Source organism: Arachis ipaensis, chromosome B10 (assembly GCF_059453495.1).
Source record: "Arachis ipaensis isolate K30076 ecotype BB chromosome B10, ASM5945349v1, whole genome shotgun sequence".
NCBI classification, from domain to species: Eukaryota; Viridiplantae; Streptophyta; class Magnoliopsida; order Fabales; family Fabaceae; genus Arachis; species Arachis ipaensis.
Window position 1 is genome coordinate 115,343,374 of NC_142435.1, and position 16,292 is coordinate 115,359,665.

Sequence of the window (16,292 nt, forward strand, 5' to 3'; positions counted from 1 at the left end):
ATTTATGGAAAAAATGATAAATTACTTTAAAAGTTTAATTCAACTTTTGTCCCTAGGTACATACAGCCATAGTATTTTTCTTAGTTTAGTTTTTATTAACGCAATTACCACTACACGAAAACCGGCAGATAGCGGCGGATATTTAGCAGCGGTTTTTTTAAATCGCTGGTAAATAGAATCTGCCAGCGGTTCTTGTAGCGAATTTAGGAGACGCTACCAAATGATCTTATTTTGCAGCGGTTCTTGTGTCAGTTTTAAGGGACGCTACCAAATAATCTCATTTTACAGTGGTTTTTTTTGTAACCGCCGCAAAATGTACAGTTGTTGAATACATTGATACTTGGTTTGTAGCGGTTTTTTCTAACCGCTGCAATATTATTTTTAACTTGAATTTTTTTTGTATAAACATTATTGCCGTCTTAAAACTATTCTAGTCCTCGCTATTTTTTTACTGAAAAAACGTGTTTCTTGAAAACTGCAACTTAATGCATTAAATAAATTTTCATTTTTGTGTTACATAAAAAATAATTCATTAATTAAAAAAATATTTATAAATGAATAACTAAAAATAAATTTACGAATCAGGTTTTCTCTTGCACTATCAGCCATTTTGAGTCTGTATTCAACCATAAATGATAACATAAAAATCAAGTGAACGTCCGAATTCATAAACTCAAAACAAAGTTCAATGGAGCATAAAAATCAGAATTACTAAAGTAGACAAACAAGTTTTGAGTCAAAATTTATCATCAACATCGTATTGACCTGGCCAGAAATACTCTGTCAGAAATACGCTGGAGATGTCATATCCACTGGAGGAGATAGCATCTAAATCATCTTCTGAATCAGTGTTTGCTCCATCTAGAGTGTCAGCAACTATTTCGCCTGAATATTCAGCTGACACTGAATATATGAACATGCAACCAACAACATATAAATCTACTTAAAAGATACTGATAACTTCCAGGTCATTACCTAGTTATTAAGGAAAAAAATTGCAGAATTATGGAAAGAGGACTTTCAAAATTAACAAATACAAAATTAACTATTACCATCTCCTGCATCGGTAGTTTGGATAGATTTCTTGGAAAGAAGCTCTCTAATAGCACGTTCTATATACTTCAATTCCTCTGTTGAAGCAATCTCCAACTCAACACCATGCGAGTTATTAAAGCGCATCTGAACCATAATAAAATGTATAGTTGATGGTCTTTTTTGTAAAGTATATTGTGTCTCTGTAATTCACTTTCTATGCTAGAAATTTATTTCTAATCTTTAATTCAGCAAGTATGTCTTCAGATGTCCTACCAGCTACAAATGTCACAAAAACATAGCTAAATTTCTCCTCGTACCTTAATCCCATTCATGAAGTTCCTACAAATTTTAGCATGAACGTAACAACTATCATTGGATAAATGGTGTAAGCATATATCAAAGTAAAATACTTATTAATCAAATAATGTTTAGCTCAAGTGTTTAAGGGAACGGCTAATGAACAGAGCTGCACAGTAGCTTCGTCCGTCATTTCCAAGTATTCATTAGAACAAGATCGTCCTGATATAGCCTCTAACCAAGACCTAACATTCAACTTACGGTACCATATGTCTCTGGCAACCGTAATTGCATGTTCCAATGAAGAGAATGGAGAGGCCATAGCCATTTCGTTAGCAAATGTTGTGCCCGCACAACATGATGAGAAATCCTTCGTTTTCATTACTCCTGTTACAACATCATTTTATATTAAATATATTTGTCAATGATAACAATATCGTAATTCAAGATAATTTACTCGATATCATAATATTCTTTATTGGAGGTTAAGAACAATAACAATGATGATGAGAACAACAAAGCCTTGAAAAATAACTTTTAAAAGTAGAAATCGTTGGAAAAAATGAGGAACTGGTGGTATTCATGAAAATCAACTTAAAATGAAAACTTAATTCAAATACGAAAACACAGATAGTAATGTAACCAGCAAACTGCGTATATCATGAACACTGTTAAACTTATCAAACACACACAGATACTCTAAAAATGATGTACATGTTTTGCCATATTTTCACTATGCCACATAATCGATGTTATCAGAAATATCTGCTACTGGGTCTTCTATATCATCATCCCTTGTCAACTGTAAATCACTAATGTCACCTGCTGACATGTTCAACCCGGGCTGAGGAGAAAAAGCAGCTTCAACATCTTTATTCTCTCCTCCCATGTCATATAAGTCTCGTGGTTTTACATGAACCACTACACTCCATTCTGGATCTACTTCATCACGTACATAGTACACGAGATGAGCTTCTGATGCCAATATGTACGGTTCATCCTCTTTTCGATCACTGGTGTGAATTGGACGAGCGAAATTAACGCTAGTAAGGCCCAGATGGTCTTGTTTGATTCCTTTGCTCGTAGTTGTATCAGCCCAAATACATTTGAACAAAACCACTGTGAAATAGAAACTGTAGTTCAGTTCGATTATGTCCACAATTTTTCCATAATATGGAACACTACCAACAGCCACTCTGTTGTCACGCATGCTGGCATAACTTCTTGTATTGGATGAGACATAAACTCCACTATTTTGTGTTTTCAGTCCGTTTTCCTTTGTGATAGTTCTAAACTTGTACACATTGACGTTGTATGCCCCAAAACGTCTTGCCTGAAGCATGGGACCACATGCCAGCAACTTCATTTCTTTTGAATGTACAGTACTATCCATTAGAACCTAGCACCATAAATTAGACTTTGTTTGTATTAAAAATTGGAATTTATAATTTATAATTCTAGGGCATAAATAAGTTGGTCAGGTTAAATTTCTACGAACCTCACGCTTGAACCGGCGAGGAAATTCTGCATGCACAACATGGTCTATCTTAGATTGCGACCTTGTTTAATTTGAACCTGCAATTTTTGCTTGGTTTCTGTCCTAAATGTACTTTACGACATAACAAGAAATTAGTCCAACGACTGATTGTTTGAAACTGGTTATAATCGTGCTTAATTATTACATGTGCATACTTACTCAATAAATGGAGCGACGGCCTCACAATTGACTAGCACATGACGATGTGCCTGATCTCTTTCTATTGGGGTCAGTACAAAATGTGATACAGCCCCTGAAGCTTTTTCAATTTCTGGGAACATATTACATCCTGTATTGTTTGTAACATCAACAGGTCGATCGTCAACTCGCGCTGGTCGGTTAATTCTAGTCTCAATATTATCCAAATATCTGGAGCAGAATGTCAAAATCTCCTTAGATAAATAGCCCTCCATAATTGAGCCTTCTGCTTGTGCCCTGTTACGCACGTATTGCTTCAATCGTCCTAAGTACCTTTTACATAAATACGACATAAAGCTTAGTATATACGTAACGAATTTGAAAAAAAAGTCTTGAATGCGTTTAGTAGCAAGCTAACCTTTCTATTGGATACATCCATTGATAATGTACCGGGCACCAAGTTTTATTTCATCAATGAGGTGCACCGTAAGGTGAACTATGACAGTGAAGAAGGATGGAGGAAAAATCATTTCCATCTGACACAGAGTTTGGACAACATGATTCTGAAGGATACCAAGCTGCATAGGATTTAAAGCTTTTCCACAAAGTTCTCGGAAAAATGAGGACAGATTCGCAATCACATTCGATACCGGACTTGGCAATGCATTCTTCACCAAAATTGGAAGTAATTGTTCCATAAGAATGTGGCAGTCGTGACTCTTCAACCCATACAACTTGCGCTGCCGAATGTCAACACAACGAGCAATATTGCTCGAGTAACCATCTGGGAAGACCATGTTCTGTAGAGTCTTCAGGAATACATCCTTTTGTGGATTTGACATTGTAAAGATTGCTGAATGATATTTACCACATTCGTCCGGCCACAATTCAGACCTTATGCCCATGCTTTGTAAATCTTTGCGAGCCTTAAGATTATCTTTTGATTTGACACTATTGTTTATGATAGTGAAGACCACATTGTCACAAATGTTCTTCTCTATATGCATCACGTCAAGGTTATGACGCAACATGTGATCCTTCCAGTACGGGAGTTCAAAGAACACACTCCTCTTTTTCCAATACGAGTCATCTTGATCTGTATCTTCACCATTGCGTCTTCTTTTGGCTATCAGAGTTGATTTCTTCCCAAACGACACTTGCATGTTACACTGCTGCCTTAAGACATCTGCTCCATAATACTTCTTCAGTGGATCTCTGCTTTCAACTTGTTCGTCAAATCTAATCCGGCATACTCTATATTTATGGCCCTGATTCAAAAAGTGGCGATGGCCCGTGTAACACCATTTTCGACTGAATGTTAGTCGCTGAGCCTTAGCGTCCACGTTACACGTGGGACAAGCTAACCCACTGTACGTGTTCCACCCAGATAAATTTCCCAACCCTGAAAAATCGCTAAAAGTCCACATTAGCACCGCACGCATCTTGAAAGTGGTCCCCTTATTAGCATCATAAGTTTCAACGCCATCCCAGAGTTGCTTCAACTCATCCACCAAGGCCTCCAAATAAACATCGATGTCGTTACCTGGCATTTTAGGATCGGGAATAATCATAGATAGTATAAAAGATGCCTGTTTCATGCATAGCCAGGGAAGAAGATTATACGGAATAAAAATCACATGCCAAATGGAATACGTGGTACTCATATTTCTGAAAGGATTAAAACCGTCACTTGCTAAAGCTAAGCGAACACTGCAAGCATCGTTAGAAAAAAAGGATACTTTGCATCAAAGTCTTTCCATGCTTCAGCGTCCCTTGGATGCCTCAAGTACCCATCGTTATTATCTGCCTCCTTATGCCATAACATGTCAGATGAAGTTTTACTACACATGAATAACCGTTGCAGTCATGGTATAAGAGGAAAGTAACGCAGAGTCTTCGCTGGGAAAGGCTTTTCGTTTTTCCTGACAGGTATTTTGAGTTTTGTAACGGAACCCTTTCGCGTCTTCTGCTTCCATCGTGAAGTTCCACACTGCTTGCATTTGGTCGCGTCCTCATCCTCACCCCGATATAACATGCAATCATTCGGGCATGCATCTACCTTTTTGTACTCAATCCCCAACTTTCGGATAGTTTTCTTGGCTTCATACAAAGTGGACGGGAATTTGGCTTGCTCAAATGCATCCCGCAATATGTCCAAAATTATCGACATAGCCTTGTCACTCACACCACACATACACTTAATGTGATAAAGCTTCACTAGGAAAGACAATTTTGAGTATTTCGAGCAGCCGGGATATAATTCCTCCGTTCCATCCGTAAGAAGATCGGCAAAATCCTGTGCCTCGCGACTTCGACCATCGTACAAGTACGACAACTCTATATCATCGTCTTCTACAGGATCCGCTGTTGTGGTCTCCTCACTTCCAGGAGGCATTGTGAAGTTAAACGCCTCGTGCACCATTTAAAGATATGGATTCACCTAGGGTGTAGGTTTCTCAACTGTCGGTGTGCAAGTAGAGCTCTCCTCAACTGATTTCTCACCATGACGCAACCACAAAGTATAGCCAGCGGGAAAGGGCTTTATCAACAGGTGGTCGTACGCATCCTCTCTTGTTTACATAAATTGAAACCCACATTGAGGGCATGGACACTTTATCATGTTATCAGACGATGCATTCGCAAATGCAAAGTCTAGGAACTTATTAAGTCTCCATCTATATTCTATGCTATCTCGTGGCTTAAGAATCCAGGTTTTGTCCATATCTAGTGTACACCAAATATATGGTTTAATAATTAATGTGATACAACTTTTTTATCAATAAAATAATGTTAGGTATCTTACTGTATTCATTCCACATGATATAAGAAATACCGTTCTAAAAACATAACATGTATGGTAAAATAAGTGTGCAACTACGAACATTAAAATTTATACTAAAATGTGCAATAAAGGTAGAATATAAAACTAATATAGAATAAAAAACTAATATAGAACAAATAATCTGTATTTATTTTTAAAAACATCATTTATTTTTTTATAATACTATATTTAATATTTTTATTATTATATTCAAAATGACTTACGTAATTATATTTTGGTAATCACATTATGTACTTTAGATATTATTTTTCTTGTAAAAAATACTCATTTTTCTTCTAAATTTACGTTCTTAAAAGAAAAAATAGTATAAAGATATCTTATATCTTGTATCTATAAGAGTATTTTTTAAAACCTTGGAAAGAATTAATTTTTGAATAATAAGATATGTGATAATTTTTAAAAGAAACCCGCTATAAATTATTGATTTTTTATAATTTTATAATGTACTCTTGATATTGTTATATTTCTTTTATGTAATTATCATATTAAAAATAAAATTATTAAAAAAATTATATATATATATATATATATATATATATATATATATATATAAATCTTTTTAAAAACCAACTCTAATAACTATATGTTAACTATTTTTATAGAATGAAAAAATTTGTCTAAATTTTGGCCCTGCATATTAAACTTTCTGGATCCGTTCCTGTATATGATATTAACTGATTAAAGAGAACATAAAAGGGGATTAAAAAATATGAAGTAACTCCTATAATAATAAATTCTTTAATAATATGTATAATAAAAAAATGCTTTAAAATGATGTAACTCACCAGATATTTTTCCTGGTATAAATTACAAATCATCAATAGAGTGACTACTAACTAGTACTCAGCAGAGAAACACATCAAAGCCATAAAAAACGAGTCAAACTATTTTAATTAAATCTTAAAATTTTTATAAACTAGGATTAATATTTATAATTAGATAATGAATAAGCTAAATATCAATTCAATATGTCAAATAATAACGATATTCATTAATAAATGACCATTTCTTAAAATTAAATAGTCAAGACACCCATTGAGAATATTATTATGATAAATCAATAAGGGAACTAATAAATCCAAGATACTCCAAATAGTACAACATATACACATAACTCATTACGCACCTTATGTTTATTGGTCAAAGATGCCAAAAAAAATTAGTCTGAAATGTGTATTAAATAAAAGTAAAAGAGTTAGTAAACCAAAAAGTACGTCCAAAAAATTATTCTTTTCATCCAAACATTTCCAAAAAATTTTATCATAAAAAATAATATAACATAATTATATTCTAAACAAATAATTTCACGTACAACATACTTAAAAATAAAAAAAAAGAGATCAACAATATAAAAGGTACACAAAACTAATTTATTATTTTTCCCTATATAGAACATGATTAATCGAAAAAATATATATTGAAACCATCATTAAAATTTTTAGTATAACATATTTATAAACATTAGCTAATCAAACAAAAATTACTTTCGGCATAATCAAACAGACTTATTTTCTTTTTTATTGTTTTCTTAAGTGTAGTCGGCTGATTAAGAAAAAATTGGATATTTTAAAAATCGAAATTAAACCGATGAACCGGCCGAGATTTGGTTCGGGTGAACCAAACCGTTACCTGACCGACTTTTTGAAGCAATATCACAAAATCTTCCGTTTCAGCCCACAATTAACCCTAATTAGAACCCACTCCAAGAGAAATGAAGAGATGCTGCTTTTAAAGTTCAGAGCGCCGCCCTCACGCGAAGGTCTCCGCCGAATCTCCTCAAGCGGATTGCCCTTCACCTGCGGCCAGCCATATTCGCGTGCCGCCGCTGTTGGTCCTCGGGTCGCTCCCTTTCCCTCCGTCGCAACGCTCTTTCCCTTCCATTAAGCAGCCATTGTGGTCAGCGCGAAGCCTCCCTCACGCACCCAAGCTGTCGCAAGCTCTATTCGTTTCTCGGTCTGAAGGTGCTCCAATACTGCTACTTGCTTTGGTCACTTGGTGGCTCTGTCTCCCCTACATCAACGTTGACATTTGGTCGAGCTTCCAGGTATTTTTCTCTATTTATGTAACTGAATATGCATGCTTTTTTTAACTGATTTTTGTTTGTTTATTTAACTCAATATTCATGCTTTTTTATTTTTAGTTTTAATGTATATGTAACTCTATTTTAGTGATACACTAAGTCTGGTTCCTTGTTATACCATGTTTATAGTTTGGTTTCAATTAAACAAAATAAATAAAGCCGTTAGGCTTGTGCAGTCAATAATTCCTTATTGATACTAAATTGATAACATTAGATAAATTAGTCCATAATAAATAAATTAGTTCAATGTCTCTTAAAATTATTATTATATTTTGGATGAACGACACATGAAAGCTTAATCGGTGGCTTTCAATTTTATAATGCTAGAAGCTATGTACGAAGATAAATCATATGATGATGATTATGGTATCTGTAATTAATGACTATAACTTTTGATAATACTTCAAAAATCATCTTAAAATCAAAGTTATAATTTTATTTTATGTAAAACTATTTTGATTTGTGAACATCATTTTGAGTCCCCTACTTAATTTATTGTGTTTTATTTGAGTCCCCTACTTAATCTATTAATGAGATTTTTACTTACATGAAAAATTAAGAACATCGAAAATTTGAGTTTAAAAATTGGAGAAGAGATTAGTATCTAACACTTAAAATGGTGGTACCTGGATGAATGTGTCGTTGGAAATATTCTAAAACTCACAGAAGACTAATGTTGGCTCCTAACATTTGAAAAGAAGAAGAGTGGAGACTTTTGAGTTTAGAATTATATGGGATGAAATATGTTATTATATAGACATTTTTGTACCTTTAAAATATAACTAATAATCAAATTTGTTTTGAAGATAAGAAAAAAAATCAAATTTGCCATCCTTGACCGGATTTACAGTCACTTTTTTAACAGAAGGCATTTGTTTAGATACAAATAATTAATTAAAAGGATAAATTAATTATATAAAAGATTAAATTTATTAGAAGTAGAAACGGGCTACTCAAAAACGATAAATTAAAAATTTAAATTTGAAATCAAATTAGGCAGTTAAGTAAACGGCAAAAATCTGATTCAGATGAAGTTGTTAGGATTTCAAAAAATCACCCAATATTTTAGCAGTCACTCTCTCCCGTCTTGTTAAATAGTGTGCGCCTCCTTCACTCCGAGCCAGTTTATAATTCTGATTTCGTATAATCTTTTTCATGAATACTGAACTTACTCCTCTGCGCAGTAATCATGTCTTCTTAATCATTGAGAAGAAGGCTCTTAAATTTAGTTAAAGGTTGAAGTGATTCTGAAACAGTGGTTTTTGGCTCTATATTTTCTGCTCAGTCACCTAAGGTTAATGTATTTTATTTCATTTTTCCTTTTGTTCATTCTTATGTATTTAATTCCTATAGTGTCTATCTTTCTGCATTTCATGCTTAGGTTGATGATGATTTCTCCTATGTAACATATTTTCTTTTGCTTTCGCGTTTGTTTTTTGATTATGTTTTTGTTGTTCCTGCAACATAGTTCCAAATAACAAAGATAAGCATGTAACTTGGACGTGAAGATGAATTGAATTCAGTTAGCTTTTCCAAGTTCTTTGAATCATCTTAACAAAGTTTTCATTGCATATAATTAGACTCATTATTAAGTATCTCTTACTATATTTTATTTTATTTTAGTTATTTGTTTATTTGTGTTGAGTCGGGTATTAGGTAGAAAATCTGAGTCATACTAATAAATTGCTTTAAAATTTACTACTTTATTGAAAAATTGTTGAAATTCTTGTGTGGAAATTTATTACTTTATTGAAAAATTGCTGAAATTGTTGCTGGAAATAATGAGATTGTTTAATCCTATTAATCCACATGGACATCAAGAACCTTCTTCTCCTACACAACCTTCTCTTCTTTGCACTGTGGGCAACGGTCCCTGTCACTCATGGTTTTGCCAGTACCCTTACATTCATTGCAAAGATGCTGCATTTGCTGAATAATAGAGGGACCAAGGTGCCTGATAGAAACCTTCATACCAGTTCCTTGGCAACCAGCGCACTTTGTAGAATTCCCAGACTTGTACTCTTTGCTGCAAAGTTCAATAACACAAACAGCCACACAAACGTAAGAAACCAGTGTACATACAATCAATCACATCATAATAGAGTACCGATAACTTGAAATTTTGATATGATTATACTTACCCATTGCACTTTGAGCAAAGTACATTGCGAGAGAGCGAGAGCTTCTTAGATGTTCTGAGGTATAGGTCTTCAAGCGAGACCTTGAGGGGGTGAACCACATCTTCTCCCCTTTTCTACCTCCTCCCTCTGCTACTACCACCTGTTCAAAGAAGCCATCAACAAATCTCTCAAAACCCAATCAAAATACAAAATTAACACAACCAATAAAAATTTTCCGAAACTGAAAAAACATCTGATTATAACATACCGCCGCCAAAGAGACTCCCACCAAAGAAAGACTGGAAGATATCAAATGGGTCGTGGCTGCCACCCATTCCTTCTTTGAGAGCATCCTCACCCTACTGATCATAAATCTCACGCTTTTCAGGATGACTCAGAACCTCATAAGCCTGGGCAAGCTCTTTAAACTGCAACAAACCAATCCAAAATCCATATTAACATCTGCTCCATTCCTCACCTCAACTACACACAAAATTCACAGAGCAAATCTATTTCACAAAAGCAAAATAAGAAATAATGTTTGACCACACAATGCATCATCATATATTGAATCAGCTAAGCTGAACATACCAGCTTCAACCACGCTAGAGTTAACATAATCTTCATCCTTTTCATCAAAATTCTCAGTCGTACTTCCGCTCCCATTTGAAGGTGAGTTGAAACTGCAATGCACAGTCTTGCTCTTGCACTTTCGCATGTTTATATGGAAAGAAAGAACAGTGGCCTTATCTCTGCTACACCTAAGTCCCCAAAATTAAGTTCGAATACATTTAGCCTTCATTGATCCAATTAAAGGAACACTGCAGAGCCCTGCTACTTTGGCACGAACAGTGGGGATCACAACCGGTCCCTTCAGATTTAAAGAACCCATTCTACCTTTATAATACATATATTCTAACAACCTTCACCAAAAAATTCACAAACCTTTTAGCCATCATGATCTAAAACTTGTATAACCCGTTCATAAGCATGTTGAATGATTATTAATTAAATTTAAAAGCAAAACGCACCTCGAACTCGAATTTTGAAGTGTGAAGCTTTAGGATCAGACGATGATCCAGTCACCGATCAACGCAAGAATATTGAAGAATCGGGTTAAATAGGTTTGTGAATTCAGAAGGGAAAATTAATTATATGTGTATTATTAGTACATATCTGATCATATCAAGGTGGAAAGTGAAAAGAAGAATTGAGATCTGAGAGTGAAAAGAAGTAACGGAATTGAATTGAATCGAATTGAAGTGATGAATAGGGCTCAGAAAAAAGGGGGATATAAGAGAGGATAAGAGATTCTTCTTCTTGTGTTGAGGGAGAGTGAGAGAAGGATCCAAAATCAATAATCAATAAATAAATCTTACAAAGAAAGCATGGGTCCACCGCATGCATCAGCTTCAGCATCATCTCATAGTAAAATATGAAATCACTATTCTACCCTCCTACATCCTTTTCCTCTCTCGCTCTCTCTCTCTCTCTCTATCTCTCTTAAGTTTTAACTGAACTGGGTTTATATATATATATATATATATATATATTTATTTGCATGTCATAAATCAGCTCAATCCGAAGTCCAAACACATCTCATAGTACAAATTGTTGTTTTGCCTTATTTTCATCATGCTATCATGCTATTCTTGAGCTTGAATTGCAATTTGTTCGGATATCTGAGATATTGTTGAGATATTGATGCTGGGATTCGTGAGTTTGAGTTGCATTTTGATTAAATGATTTTCATTCTTAGTTCTGTCTCCAACCACTAATCTGTGATTGTGTTTTTATATTTAGGAACAAGATATGATTTTATTATTGTTATTCGTTCATCCATTGACTCCAAGATTTGATTGTTCTTGGTGTTTCTTTTCTTCTCCTTTTTTGTTTAAGTCCTTTGCTGCTTTTTGTTGAGCTTGATCTCTGAAATTTTGCTATTACTTTTGTTTATGTTGATCTGCTTTTTTGTTTTTTAAATTTTCTCCACATAAAATTATAAGCCAATTATAAGCTTCGTTTTTCTTTTGTTGGATTTGCTTGTTCCTTTGGTTTGGACAGGGAGGGTTAACAAAATCAAACTTTGATCCTGTATTGTATATATATATATATATATATATAGTAGCTTTTTCCTTTTAGTTTGAACCTATCTCTAACACAATGTATATATTATCATATGACATTAAAATATAATACACAGTAGTAATCGATTCCTTTGCATAGTCAAACACACATGAATTAATTCTTAACATGTGCAGAAAAGTGTATGGTTTATCCCTCTTGTTCTTGTGCCGAATTAATGCTTAGATGTTATTTAGATTAGCTATTGTCATTAGATATTATAAAGAACGAAAAACTAGTTGTAATGCACTTAAATAGTTTAAAAAAACTATAGTATTAATTTTACTATTTAAAAATTGTGGTTTGAAAATCGGAATTTCTAAAAACTGATTTTAAAACTGAATTTTTGGTTAAAAAACCAGATTTAAAATTGGATTTTAAATTTGGATATTATAAAACTAGATTTAAAATCGGTTTATATATAAAACCGGACTTAAATATTAAAACCAGTTTAAAACCGGTTTTTATTTTTTCAGACTGGTTTAGAACCGATTTCTCTTTTTAATCCGGTTATAGTTTGGTTCTATAACAGTTGATATTGCGGAAGAAACAATAAATTTTTTGGCTCTGCCTAAACAACTATTTCAATTTTATTTGTTTACTTGAGATTATTTGTTTACTTGAGTTATTTTATTAAAACATAATATTATATTGATGTAAGGTTTTGGGTTTAATGTTATATATATATATATATATATATATATAGTTATACGTCAGAAGCTTGATCACAAGAGGAATGGAACTCAAGCATATGCATATATAAGCTAAGGCAGAGTATAAATAAAACTAGTTTATATTGTTAATTTATAATAATATATTCTCGAATTTATCCTTATCTAAAAGGGTTTTATTTTACTAAAACACCTATCAAATATTGATTCAAAATAGAAACACATCAATTATTGAATGTCTATCTAATTTGCAGGCTTTTGATTTTAGGAGCTCTCATCAGAACTTGAATGTGAACTTTATCCCACAGGCCATAAAGGTAGTAGTATGGGCAGGAAGGAAGAAATAATCCCTGTATATATAATATGTAATGAAATTAATAATGAATCATTCAACATGCCTACTTTAGTGGCTTTACTGTTAAAATATTTGAGATAACATGCATGTATATATTTGACTTAATATTGTAGTAATTTTGTTGTCTGAAGCTGAAATTGCAATGCCCCACATGTGTTACTTTACTTGCAAGATAACCCAGTTACTATGCTACCAAACATTTACAAAATTAATTAGATTTACTTCTAAAAATTGTCGCTATATAAAGGTTGAATAACCATCAATATTCACTGACTCTTACCCCCAATCTTTGGATTAAGGCCTCAAAACTGGACATGACTTGTTTAGGGACATTTTAGTGCGATAGATGTTTAAAGGTCGTATGATTCTATATACCAACAACTGTAATGCTCGCTTTGCTTTGATTTAATCAAGGTAGCAGTTTCATTAATTTCTCACATCACTTGGAGACTTATTTTTTGGGGATAAAAATTTTTTGTCATGTCATCTTTAACACCACCAAGTTTGTCTCCTATATTAGCACCTTTAAAAGTTGATACCAGACTTTTTTTGATTAATTAATTTCATGTATTTATTACTATTTAGGCATTAAAATTGTTAAATAGTGCACTATATTGTTTGAAACTTGATTCATGTAATTGATATAATCATTGTGCACTATTGAGTTTTACATTGTTGTTCTCTTGCTAAAGGAATAGTCAAATTCCAAGAAAATCTCGGTACACCGTTAGTACTACAGCCGGACCTGTAGCTGCCCCTGATAGTCAACAACACGCTACTCCGGTGAGTTATTTAATGCACAACTTAGATCAAATGTTCATTTTCCTATTAGGATAGACTTTTATTCAATATAATTTGTGGGAATACTGAAAAAAATTAGTTCATGTACTAACTACTTTGTTTTTAGCACTGATGAGCGGATAATTTATACGCTTTTTGGCATTGTTTTTACTTAGTTTTTAGTATGATTTAGTTGGTTTTTAGTATATTTTTATTAGTTTTTAATTAAAAATCATATTTCTGGACTTTACTATGATTTTGTGTATTTTTCTGTGATTTCAGGTATTTTCTGGCTGAAATTGAGGGAGCTGAGCAAAAATCTGATTCAGGCTGAAAAAGGACTGCTGATGCTGTTGGATTCTGACCTCCCTGCACTCAAAGTGGATTTTCTGGAGCTACAGAACTCCAAATGGCGCGCTCTCAATTGCGTTGGAAAGTATACATCCAGGGCTTTCCAGCAATATATAATAGTCCATACTTTTCTCAAGGATAGATGACGTAAACTGGCGTTCAACTCCATTTCCATGTTGCAGTCTGGCGTCCAGCGCCAGAAACAAGTTACAAGTTGGAGTTCAACGCCAGAAACAGGTTACAACCTGGCGTTGAACGCCCAAAACAGCCCAGGCACGTGAGAAGCTTAAGTCTCAGCCCCAGCACACACCAAGTGGGCCCCAGAAGTGGATTTCTGCGCTATCTATCATAGTTTACTCATTTTCTGTAAACCTAGGTTACTAGTTTAGTATTTAAACAACTTTTAGAGATTTATTTTGTATCTCATGACATTTTAGATCTGAACTTTGTAATCTCTGACGGCATGAGTCTCTAAACTCCATTGTTGGGGGTGAGGAGCTCTGCTGTGTTTCGATGAATTAATGCAACTATTTCTGTTTTCTATTCAAACACGCTTGTTTCTATCTAAGATGTTCATTCGTACTTCAATATGATGGATGTGATGATCTGTGACAGTCATCACCATTCTCAACCTATGAACGCATGCCTGACAACCACCTCCGTTCTACTTTCGATTGAATGAATATCTCTTGGATTCCTTAATCAGAATCTTCGTGGTATAAGCTAGAATCCATTGGCAGCATTCTTGAGAATCCAGAAAATCTAAACCTTGTCTGTGGTATTCCGAGTAGAATTCAGGGATTGAATAACTATGACGAGCTTCAAACTCATGAGTGTTGGGCGTAGTGACAGACGCAAAAGGATCAATGGATCCTATTCTGACATGATCGAGAACCGACAGATGATTAGCCGTGCGGTGACAGCGCACCTGGACCTTTTTCACTGAGAGGACGGATGGTAACCATTGACAACGGTGATCCACCAACACACAGCTTGCCATAGGAGGAACCTTGCGTGTGTGAAGAAGAAGATAGGGAGAAAGCAGAGATTCAGAAGACAAAGCATCTCCAAAACTCCAACATATTCTCCATTACTGCATACCAAGTATTTATTTTATGTTCCCTTGTTCATTTGCAAGTCAATTGATAATTATAATTGACCTCCTAACTGAGATTTACAAGGTAACCAGAGATTGCTTCAAACCAACAATCTCCGTGGGATTCGACCCTTACTCACGTAAGGTATTACTTGGATGACCCAGTGCACTTGCTGGTTAGTGGTACGAATTGTGAAAAGTGTGATTCACAATTCGTGCCCAAGTTTTTGGCGCCGTTGCCGGGTATTGTTTGAGTTTGAACAACTAAAGGTTTATTTTGTTGCTTAGATTAGGAATAATTTATTTTTGTTGCTATAGAGTCATTAAATTCCGAGTCCTTTATTTCCTTTTCAAAAATTTTTTCAAAAATATTATTTTTCTTTATCAATTTTTAATTTTTTTCGTGAGTTTAGTGTCTTGTTCTGTGTCTTTTCTTGTTTTTCTTGTGTTTTTCCAAAGCATTAGTCTTTAAAAAGGAATTTATTTTTAGTTAGTGAAAATATACCTTTTCAAAACAAGTGTTACATTTACAGCTCAATTGGCTAGAGTATTGGTTTATGTTCTTGATGATTGAGCACCGGTTCTATTAAAAATCTTTTTCAAAAATAATTTTTCTTGATTTAATCTTGTGCCAAACTTTAAGTTTGGTGTTTTCTTGTTAATCTTTATATAATTTTTGAAAAGTTATTTTGGTCTTCTAAAAATTTGAAGTTTGGTGTTCTTTCTTTTGTTCTTGGTGTTCTTGTGAATCTTCAAAGTATTCTTGAGTCTTCTTTGTGTCTTGATCTTAAAATTCTTAAGTTTGGTGTTCCTTGGTGTTTTTCCTCCAAAATTTTCGAAAACAAGGAGCATTAGATCTAAAAATT

At 33.8% G+C, this 16,292-nt stretch overlaps 1 pseudogene; it reads right to left on the bottom strand.

Annotated features, from left to right (window-relative positions):
- Positions 1-9,729: 9,729 nt before the first annotated feature.
- On the bottom strand, positions 9,730-10,767 carry LOC110267693 (dnaJ protein homolog; annotated as a pseudogene).
- Between the last annotated feature and the right edge of the window lie 5,525 nt (positions 10,768-16,292).